The sequence below is a fragment of the Bidens hawaiensis genome, unplaced genomic scaffold, assembly GCF_021521415.1.
Source record: "Bidens hawaiensis isolate Kalapana, Puna unplaced genomic scaffold, B.hawaiensis_p1.1 tig00009162_1, whole genome shotgun sequence".
NCBI lineage: Eukaryota > Viridiplantae > Streptophyta > Magnoliopsida > Asterales > Asteraceae > Bidens > Bidens hawaiensis.
In genome coordinates, this window is record NW_027491676.1 from 193,593 (window position 1) to 204,415 (window position 10,823).

The 10,823-nt window shown below is 36.6% G+C and overlaps 1 protein-coding gene across 1 annotated transcript in view; it reads left to right on the forward strand.

Moving 5' to 3' along the window:
- The window catches only part of LOC143531460 (tRNA ligase 1-like), a 71,313-nt gene extending 60,708 nt beyond the window's left edge, over nt 1-10,605 (forward strand). The window contains exon 5 of the transcript XR_013135024.1: nt 10,398-10,605. The gene's annotated coding sequence lies outside the window, so the exon portion shown is untranslated. The remainder of the gene's footprint in view (nt 1-10,397) is intronic.
- Nucleotides 10,606-10,823: the final 218 nt, after the last annotated feature.

The following is a 10,823-nucleotide window of genomic DNA, read 5'->3' on the forward strand; positions in this document are numbered from 1 at the left end:
AGTTCTTCTTTGTCTTGAAAGACATATTTGAATTGTTGTAGATATGCATTTCTTTTCTCTTTATCAACTTTTGGCATAAAGTTGTTGTTGAAAGGTGGTGGTACTGCTTTGTACTTGTGTTCTTCCTTAACTTGGTTTAGAATTTCACAAATATTTCCAGTGGAGACCAAGTTCTTCAAGAATTCATTATCAGCATGCAGTTTTGTGTTCAGCACCTTCTCTTCTATAATCATTTTCTTCAACCCATCAATTTCAGTTGTGAATCTTTTCTGAGCTCTGTAACTGTTTACATAGTTTTCTTCCAAACTTTTCATTCTCTCTTCACTCACTAGTTCACTTGCCTCATATGCATAGATGATACTTTGTTTCTTAAAACACTCACTTACCAGCTTGCCTACTTTCATTTTTAGTTCATTGATAACTTTAGTTAAATCAATAGTAGGATCAGAATGTACCTGAGATGATGATCCAGTTTCTTTCTCAAATATGGCCATGAATGCCACATTTTCCTTCTTGATATCATCTGCAATATCTTCTTCATGATTGCTCCAATCAAAGTTACCCTCATGTTGTGTTGTTACAGCAACATTTCCTTGATTTCTGATCTGGTTTTGGTTGGCTGGAACAGTGTTGTTTTGAACATTTTGAAGGTTTTGGTTGTTGTTTCTCTGAAAACCTTGATTCTAAGGCACTCCTTGATCATGATTGTTCATTTGAGGTTGGAAGTTGTTGAAGTTGGGATTATAGTTGGGATTGTTGTTGAAGTTGTTGTTGAAGTTGTTGGTGTTGGGTCTCTGCTGATATTGAGGTTATTGTTGATATTGAGGCTGCTGATTTCTTGGTTGGTTCTGAAATTGGTTTACTTGGAAATTTCTTGGCATATTGCATTCTCTTGCAAAATGACCAGGCTATTGGCAATTATAGCAAAAGGCCTTTGACTTGTCAAAACCAATTCTTTCATTTGGACCTGATAGGAGTGACCTACCAGTCCTGTTGTAAAGCCTCTTGCTTCTAAGAGCCAACATAGCTGCTTGCCACTTCAAATCCATGTCCTCCAAATCATCTGCATCTATCTACTCAAGATCATCTTGTACTACACTAGTGTGAATTATGTTCTTTGCAACAAATGCATTATATGACTCTGTAAACATAGAGAGCAAGGCCTGTGTTTCATTGCCTTGACTGTTTCCACCACTAGAGTGAGGTAAATTCCCGCTTGCCATTGAGGTAGAATCAGTGTCATCAATCAGTTGCATATTGAACCTCTGCTGATTTCCTTGATTACTAGTGCTACCACCAATGAAAGACTTTGGAGTATCAGCATTGTGCTCAACTGCTTCCTCAATGATAGGAATCTGCTGTTGATTCTTGGTAATCAAATTACTCATAGGTGCAATCAATGCATTTGAAACATTGAAGCAGGGTCTTTCCTCCTTAATCATCTCATTCTCTATCATCTCTATTTCTAAAGCTTGAAGAAAGCACACTACATCATCCAATTTCAAGTCATTGAAGTTGTGCTTTTGAAGGACGAATTTGCAGGCAGTGTACCATTCTTTTGGCATAGAGTTGAGCAGCTTGGTATTAAGTTCAAAGTCAGTCATGACATAGTCAGTGGTTCTTAGATCATTCACTATCCCCAAAAACCTTTCAAGGATGGACTTCAACCTTTCTCCATCTTAATACTTAAATCTTTCTAGCTGCTGCTTCAATCTTTGCTTCTTGATGTTTTTGAGCTCAACATTTCCCTCAAACATTTCAAGTATTGCGTCATACATTGTCTTAGCATTGGGATTATGTGCAACCGTGGTAAGTATTTCCCAAGACAGACCTAGCTTCGACATAGCTAAAGCCTTGTCATCTACTTTCCTCATCCTTTCTCTCACAGCAGAAGTTGTTGCCAGATTTGCACCTTCTTCAGCAGTGGCTTGTGGACCATTCCTGATGGAGTTCAACATATCAACATCATTGTAGCAAATGGCTGCTTCAAACAAGACCTTCCATTTTGTGAAATTTCATGTCCATACAGTCTAGGAATTTTTTGGGGAAAACTTCTTGTTCTTCGTAACCAGACATTTTAAGAAATCAAAAGTAGTTTCTTTGTAAAAACAGAGTTCGAAAATAATCAGATATGAAAACTGATTGTTCAGATCTGAGGTGTCTGATGCGATAAGAACAATATTTATATATAAATATTGAAACTTTAATCAAAACAAGTAATAGAAAACACCGGTAGATTGTAGATCTGGAAGAAAAATGAGGAACAGTGCTGCTGATGTCACTTTTAAATGTAACAGTGGCCTGCTTACGTAATTCTTCTTCAAATCTTCAATCAGCAACAATCTTTCCAAAATAGCAATAACAAGCTCTGATACCACTTGTCTGGTCCCTGATTTTCAGCTGGATCTTACTTAATCATGTCATAACTCACACAAATAGATGTGTCGACAAGGGAGTTAATGACGGGTTGCTATATTTAGAAAGATATCCATTTGTTAAAGGGGGAATCAATAACAAACATACGGTTGCTTAATCAGTATTCAATGGTAATAAACACCAACAAGGTTCACTCAAAAGATTTCTATTTATATAATATCAATCATACAAATTGGATAATCAATTTAGGGTTTCTTGAAGGTTTATCCGTACTAAGACATCCGTCACACACACAATATTCTTTTCTTAATAAATGTGTCTGTTTGCCTTGTCCGTCATGGCGGCGTGCCCTAAAACATTCTATTTATAGGCCTGCCACCCTAGGACAACTGTCATTCCTTCTAGAAACCCTAAATACAACGTACATATTCAAATTAGATATTCAAAATAACCTAAGTGTAAATCAAGTCTTCCGGGTAGGCTTTGCATCAATCTTAATTCTCCGAGTAGGCTATGTACTCTGCCATCCTTCATAACTTGGTAACATAGAAGTGTGCTCGGGATCAGTTTCCGGGTAGACTTTACTTGAAGAGTATTTTACCAAGTAAAATACTAACCGGGTAGACTTCAGTCTTCTTGACTTTGCCAGACTTTGCCCGACAAACCCTTATGAGCAACCTTGTTCTTCAATGGTCCATTTCAACTCTTTGCTATAAAATAACTTATTAGCAAAGTGTACTCGGGAGTACTGTTCCTTGCTTGAGCTGAACCTTGCCTGATTTTACTTAAAGATATTCATCTAAATCATCAAGCATACTCAACCTACGATTATTAATAAATACCTTGCCCGGTCTTCCAAATACTTGGCTTCAGAGCTTGGTTAGCCAAAAGCTTAATCGGGAGTGAACTTTGCTTGGCTATGAAGAACAGACTTGCTTGATAAAGTGAACCATGCCCAGATTTACATAAATTAGTGAACCTTGCCCGGCAATAAAATAATTTGCAAACCCTTCTCGGATATCCACTAAAGAAGACTTCTTGAAGATAACCTTGTCCGATAGACAAAATATCGTACCCGGCTAAGTAAAAGCTTGCTCGGAGGTCTAATTGTGCCCGGATCTATACTTAGCGAATTCTGAGGAGGTTGAGAAGATTCCAATCTTCCATATACTTCATTTTGGTCAAATCTTTGACTCAACACAAACCGAAAAATACGAATTACTCTTAATACAAATTTAAAGTTTAAACTTCAAATAATAGTCTAATAAATATACCAAACCGGAAAATACCACTGAAATATGTTTTTATTCGGATTAAACGAATATCCGAATAATTCGAACAATCTGAATTTTTTCAAATTCCATATCCGAATTTGTTATTCGAATATTTGGATTGATCCGATCCGAATATCCGAATAAGAATTCGGATCGGTTTATTTGGGTTTCGGTTTAGATTCGGATTTCGGTTTTTTTCAGATTTCGGATTTCTTTAACACCCCTAGGAATCACTAACTATAGAGGTTAAGGAGCTGAAGGCTAAGGTGGATAGGTGTGAGTTTTGTAGGGGTGGACATGGCACGTTGGAGTGCCAAGTGATGAATCAACATGTCAATTTTTTTGTTGGTCAGAATAGGTTTCCCAACAATTATCAGAGTTGGAACACTTATAAGAACCCGAACCAGAACAATGCTAATTGGCGTCCGTCGGGTGCACCACCCGGATTTCAAAATTCTTATGCTCCAGCACAATGTCAGTATTTTAATAATAACACCGATGGTACTAATGTTCAAAATAATGTGCATGATTCGAACGGTGGAATTGGGCGTTTGGAAGAGATGATGAAGCAAATCTTGGAGAGAGATCAAGTTACACAGAAAACGTTTGCCGAACATGATTTGCTCTTCAAGAATCCACAATCTTCTATTCTCGATATTCAAAGGATTGTTGGTGACATTGCTCGTCGTTTAGAAGAAAGGCCCACAGGTCAGTTTTCGGGTATTCCTCAAACTAATCCGGCTGCTCAATTGAAAGCCATCTCCACTCGTAGTGGTAGGGTTTTCGGTCCGGAGGTAGTTAGTAGAGAAATTGAGAAAGATGGGGACGATGAGTTGGTAGATAAGGAGATAGAGGTAGAAGCTCCGGGTAAGTCACAAGGTACAACACCAATTATAGAGCCGCAAGTTGAGAAAAACACCGAGAAGAAGCCGGTTGGAGTTCGGCCACCACCACACATCATTAACCCTGCTTATGTCTCATATCAGGCCGGTTTAAAGAATCAAAGGTACACAAAAGATTACGGGCATTTTCTCAACATATTTAGCCAATTGAATTTCAACCTCCCGTTCGTCGAAGTTCTTCAGCATATGCCTAAATATGCCAAATTTTTTAAAGAACTTCTTAAAAGAAAGGATGAGTTGGAGGAGCTTTCGACTGTACCACTTAATGGAGAGTGTTCTGCAGTAGTTCTCACTAAAGTACCGAAGAAATTACCCGACCCCGGTGTTTTTACCATTCATGTCTTTTCGGAAGTGATACGACGTGTCAAGCATTGGCCGATCTTGGAGCTAGTATAAACCTCATGTCATATTCTTTGTATGAAAAGCTAGACCTAGGAGAGCTCACCCCTACTCGTATGACGTTGTCTTTAGCCGATCGTTCCGTTAAGTATCCAAGGGGTGTCGTGGAGAATTTACTTGTTAAGGTTGATAATTTGGTTTTCTCCGTTGATTTTGTTGTTTTGGATATGAAGGCCGACGAAAGAGTTCCTATCATTTTGGGTCGTCCATTCTTACGTACCGCTAGAGCGGTCATTGATGTGTTTGAAGGTAAGATAACTCTTAGAGCCGGTGATGATAGTGCTACTTATTTGGTGAAGTCCATGAGACATCCGAGTGGTCAAGACGGTCTCATTGATCCATGCCACCCAGTTTACTAGATTGAATCATTATCTCGGGCATGGATCCACATATTGACAATTCCCGTTCGGTGAGTATTAGTGTGAAAAAGGAGCGAGAGGTTTCTAGTTCTCGGGTAATGGTTAAGTGTGTTGGAGAAAGAGGAGGTGGTAAGCGAAAGATTGAAAGGGTTCGTGGAGTTAGAAAGAAGAACACAAAGGTTGATGGATGGTCGGATCGTGATTCGGTATCTTTGAGGGCATCGGAGTTCTACCGAGGTGGAGGAAGCTCCACTCGGTCCGTCACGTGATTCTCATAGCATGGGTACTTGAGTGAAAACTCAAGTGTAGAGTTTGTATAATTTCTTTCCTTTTATTTTTATTTTCTTTTAGTCACTAACGTTAGTTTTTCTTAGTTTTTGTTTGCGTCGTCGAGTCGTTTCAAGGAATCATCACCATCATAGAGAGAGGAATTTACTAGAATTCAAGAGGTGCCATGTAAGTTTTACACGTCAAAATAACATAAAATGGCACAAAAAAGGAGTTGATGTTTTTCTAAAATTTTTCTAAGGCAAAAAAGATTGACAAAAACGTAAAAAACTTTCTTTCAAAACACCCCGTCGCGCGCGTGACGGGGGTATTCTTTTGTGGCCGCGCGACGCGAAGAAGAAAGAAAAAAAATTAACCTATAGCGATGCCTAGCGTCGCGCGACCAGAATTAGCCAAGGGGGCCGCGCGGCGCGGCTTGCTTTGCCAGCCACATCCGAAATTTTTTATTTTTTCATTATTTCACCATTTTACACCAATTTCACCAATTCCCTGTTTTATCATTCGGGTGTGATTCTTTGTTTTCAATTTTGTATTTCGAGTCATGTTTTTAAGTCTAGTTGTCGGAGTCTTGTTATAAGTCATCGAGTCGCTAAGGTAATTTTTGTAGTTCGTCTTTGTTTTGTGTTTTTAATTTTTGTTAGTTTGAAGATTTTTTGAGCTAGAGAGGCAATCCCCAAGGAAGAGTATATTGAAAAAGACAAGTGTGGGGATGGAGTTGCAGCTGAGCTGTATACTTTATATTTATTATTATTTGTTGCTAATTATTCATGTGTTATTTTTCGGTTGATGAAAGCACTTTAATTGCATAATATATATCATTATGATAAGATACATTTTTAGATATTATTTGTTGAATTTTTGCCGCTTACGTTCGTGAGAGAAGGAGTTACCATTTGTTGAGCGCCTTCGTAGTGGAGGGCATTCATGGAAGAAAACTTTGGCATCATATTTCATGCGTATATTACCAGCTAAGTCTTTTCCATTATTTAGCTTGTTAACTTCTTTTTTGCTTTTGTTTTTTCTTATTTTTAGGTTTTAGTTTTTTGTAGTCCGACTTTATTTTTAATTTTAATTTTAAGTCGTCATTATCCTTGCATTGAGGACAATGCAAAATTTAAGTGTGGGGATAGGATATTTGAGTCGTCCTTTAAATTGAGTTTATGTTTAAAAAAAATTGAAAAATGTTTAAAAAAATGTCCCTTGAATCTAGTTTTTTTGCGTTAAAGTGGGAGATGATGATATTTATCAGAAATTGGTTTTTCAAACTACTAATAATATGAGATAAATAAAATAAAACGCACTTAACTCGGGATGTGTCGGTAGGCTCAGCCTTGAAAATGAAAGTGCAATTTGATAAAAAAAAAGGGTCGGAAATCTCTTGTGGGTAAAGCGCTTTGTCCGAAGAAAATAAGTAATGAAAGGTCGGGCCATACTCAAGCCTCAATTCTTGGTATGAAAAAGTGAAAATATTATAAAGTTTAAAAAAATTTGAATACGTTATCATATGATGCTTGGGTAGGTTTAACGTTAGAGTATGCCGTGTAACCTGTGATATAAATCTAAACTGCTAGTTTTAGTGTTTTACACATCATTGGCGTATGGTTTTATAACCTTAAATCTTGTATTGATGGGATGCACCGGGTCCGGAGACCATGGGTCTGTATGCCGACTATTCATCTGGGTATTCACAATTCCAAAAGGGGTTGTGAATATTTAAAATAAAGCTAAAAAGGAGCAAACCCGCAGTTATCTGCCACATAAGTCTTTAAACATGATCACAAAAAGTACAAAATTACAAATACACTACAGACATGATCATCCACGCTATTAGCCATGAGGGGTCCCCTTGCTCGCGTCTCATTACCATTAAGAAACGGACCACAAGGGACACGCCAAATGTAAGCCCTACAGATGAAATTTTGCATACTCAACTATGGTAATGGTTCGGTGTATTGCTTGATAACGGGGGTATGTCATGTTGTGGGGAACACTAGCTATAAATTAATTGAACCTTAATCATATCTAATGGCTGCTTGGTAGACTTTGATGCTTAAGCTTAGGTGGATAAACAATACCCTTGATCGTCTTAACTATTCATGATAAAAAATAGAGCAACAAAAGTTTAAATCTGCTAATTTTGAGGTTTAAGTCAAGTTGCGGTGGTCTGGTCCGGTAAAAGCTGAAAATAAGCGGGTCTTAATTGCGTAAACCACTGAGTAATATTATTGTCAGATCTTATTTGTCCCGGTAAAGATTAAGGTATGGGTTTAAGTGGAAAACAATATCGGTGATCTTGGTTTTTGCGTTTTTCTAAGCTTTAAAAATTAACCTATATGTTTGTAAGATTGAATTTTCCGATTTTGAACCAACTGCATAAGACTTTTTCATGGACGAAAAAAGAGTAAGTGTGGGGATATTTGATATACGTCTATTTATACATCTCGAATCCCTTGTAAAGTTTTTTTTATTTAATGTTTCGAGTTTGTTTTAGTTCGTGTTTTGGTTATCTTTTATTATTTTAGGTTTTGAGTCAAGTTTATTATATGTTTTCATGTTTTTAATCGTTTAGTGTCTTGCATGTTAAACTTAATTCTTTCTATCTTTTCATGTGAAGTTTATGCTCGTTTTGCTTATCATTTGTTACATGATTACTTCACTTACGAGTTTTGATTTATTTTCATGTAGATGATGGTTTTGAAGTCAAGAAAAAGAAGGTCTAGAAGGTTCTAAGCGTTACTTGAGAGTCAAGGAAGAGATCTAACATGAACAAGCAATAAATAACAACAAAATTCCGAAAACCCTACCTGAAGGGCGTCGCGCCGCGCCAAGGCATGCCCAAAAAGGGGCCGCGCGGCGCCTAGTCCTTCTGGTCAACCAAAAGTTGCAATCCCAAGCCCGATTTTAATTATTTAAACATCTTTTTGCAAACCTAGCCGAAGGATGACTCTTTGGCAGTCGATTTTGGAGAGAAAACAAAGGTTTTGAAGGTGATTTGAAGCTAGGAACCAAGGAGGATCGAGAGTTCTTTCATCCGGGTGATCAAGGATCAATTGCAAAGGGTTTTATCGCTCTAACTTTCGTTCCTTGTTCATTATTTTTCATGTCTTTCCTCTTTGTTTTTAATACTTGTTAGGATTGTTTCTAATAATGATTCTAGGCTAGACTCCATGTCTACCTAGGTTTCATGAACATGTGTTGACTTGATTCTTACTTTGGACATATGTTTTGATTATGGTTTTGTTAATTTAATAGTAAAAGACATGGTTTTGTTTTCATGATGCGTATAAGTATTTATTATCTTGGTTGATTATTAACTATTGCTTCACATAAATCTTTTATCTTTTGATTGTGTTCTTTGGATTTAGGGTTTATGTTTAAATCATTACTTGGTGTTTTGATTATTGTGATTGAATAGGCTCATTAGATCATAAAAGCTTGTTGATAGTTGGTTAAGGTTTTGAATGTTTTGATAAAGCTGTAAGGTGAGGAGTTATTCATCTGTCTTGGTCAATTGCATGCTAGGATAGATAGTGACAATGTTCTTGCTTATTGTGTTGATCCATGTTCATGATGTCATGTTAGCTTGTCAAGTTATCTAGGTTTTAGTGTTTCGTGAGATTGCTTGCTTTAGATACTATTAATTAACCCTAATTGATGATTGTTCAATAATACTGATTGTTTAATAATCTAATAATTGTTTTTTGGGATTTCGTTTGATTCGGTCAAGGGTCTTTAGGGTTTGTTAGATGAATATGTTTAGAAATCAGTTTCCATAATCATGTTATTTGACCATTGCTTGATGATTGTTGATGCATGGGATTCTTACCTAGGTAGATTCCTTCTCTTATTGGTTTCAATCTTGTGTTTAATTTCTTGTTTCTCGTTTGCTTGTTTATTTATTTTCTTAGTTTAATATTAGTTTAAAAACCCCCTTAAAACATTAATAATAAATAGCCGTGTCGTAAGTCGAGTCTAATTAGCTAATTAACGTAATTTATAGATTTCTGTGGGTTCGATATTCCGGACTTACTTAGATTTAGTACAATTGATCGGTACACTTGCCGGTGTTTTTCTTAGTTGAGTCTTAAGTCTAGTTTTTATTACTTGTTTAATTTAGTTAATATTTATTGACTGTTACTAACACATCAGGCATACATACCCTATTTTTATAAATTAGACTTTTTTACTGTCAACATTCACCTTTCTTTATAAATTGTGTGCTGTAGGACCTTACAAATCAACCCCTTGATGACATTTATGATTACTGTGAAACCAATGTATAATAGTTTTGTTTTAAATAATTTGCATACTACATACAATTATATCAAGAATGATACTTTTTTTTGCCCATAGATTGCCACAGTTTTGCTTTCCTTAGAATGTATAAGTACTAGTTATTTTTCCTAGCTATGTTTGGGGATTCTCATGCAATCGGTTAATGTCAGTTATGAAACTTCCTTCATGTAGTTTTATTAATAACCACGATTAGCCTAAGTAGTTTGAACTTTAAACTAATTTATGCATTTCCATGTATATGCAACTGTCATAATAGGTCCCACGGGTGTACTCAACGTCTTTTGGACAAGAATTGCAACTTCTCACCGTCAAACTCACAAATCGGTATGTTTAGTCTATCTGGTAAACTCAGTAATTTAGTAAGAATGCATGGTTAAATGTATGCAATGTAGTTGCAATACGAATAAAATTAATTGTAGGTTGTGTGCAATATTGTGGTTTCTAATCTTGAACTTTTATGTGAAATTGCTATGCACTTTTAACTGTTAATAATTAGATGCAATATATGCAAAATTGCTATGCATTTAAATTACATGTTTTGTAATATGTTTCATAATTTGGAGCTTAGGTTACCAGCATGTAAACCGAATGTTTAGTTAATCTGATTAGTCAATGTGAACAATAGAAGTCAAGGTAAGTAATTTAGCAAATGCACAAATAATTGTTGACTCGCGTCGCCTCCGGTGGATTATTGATCTGCCCGGCCCATTACTGTCACGCCTGTGGCATGTGGAAATACAAACAAGAATCTGACGTTCAGTTTGCTATGTGTAGGTGTTGCCATAATAGAAGTCTAAAACGGTGCAATGCGTCGCTTCCAAGGGACCTGACATGATCGGTGTTCGGGCGGTCAAAGAAGAATTTGGTGCTCTCCGTAATACCATATCGTTGCTCCAATACATAAACATCAATATCGGCAAATGACACAC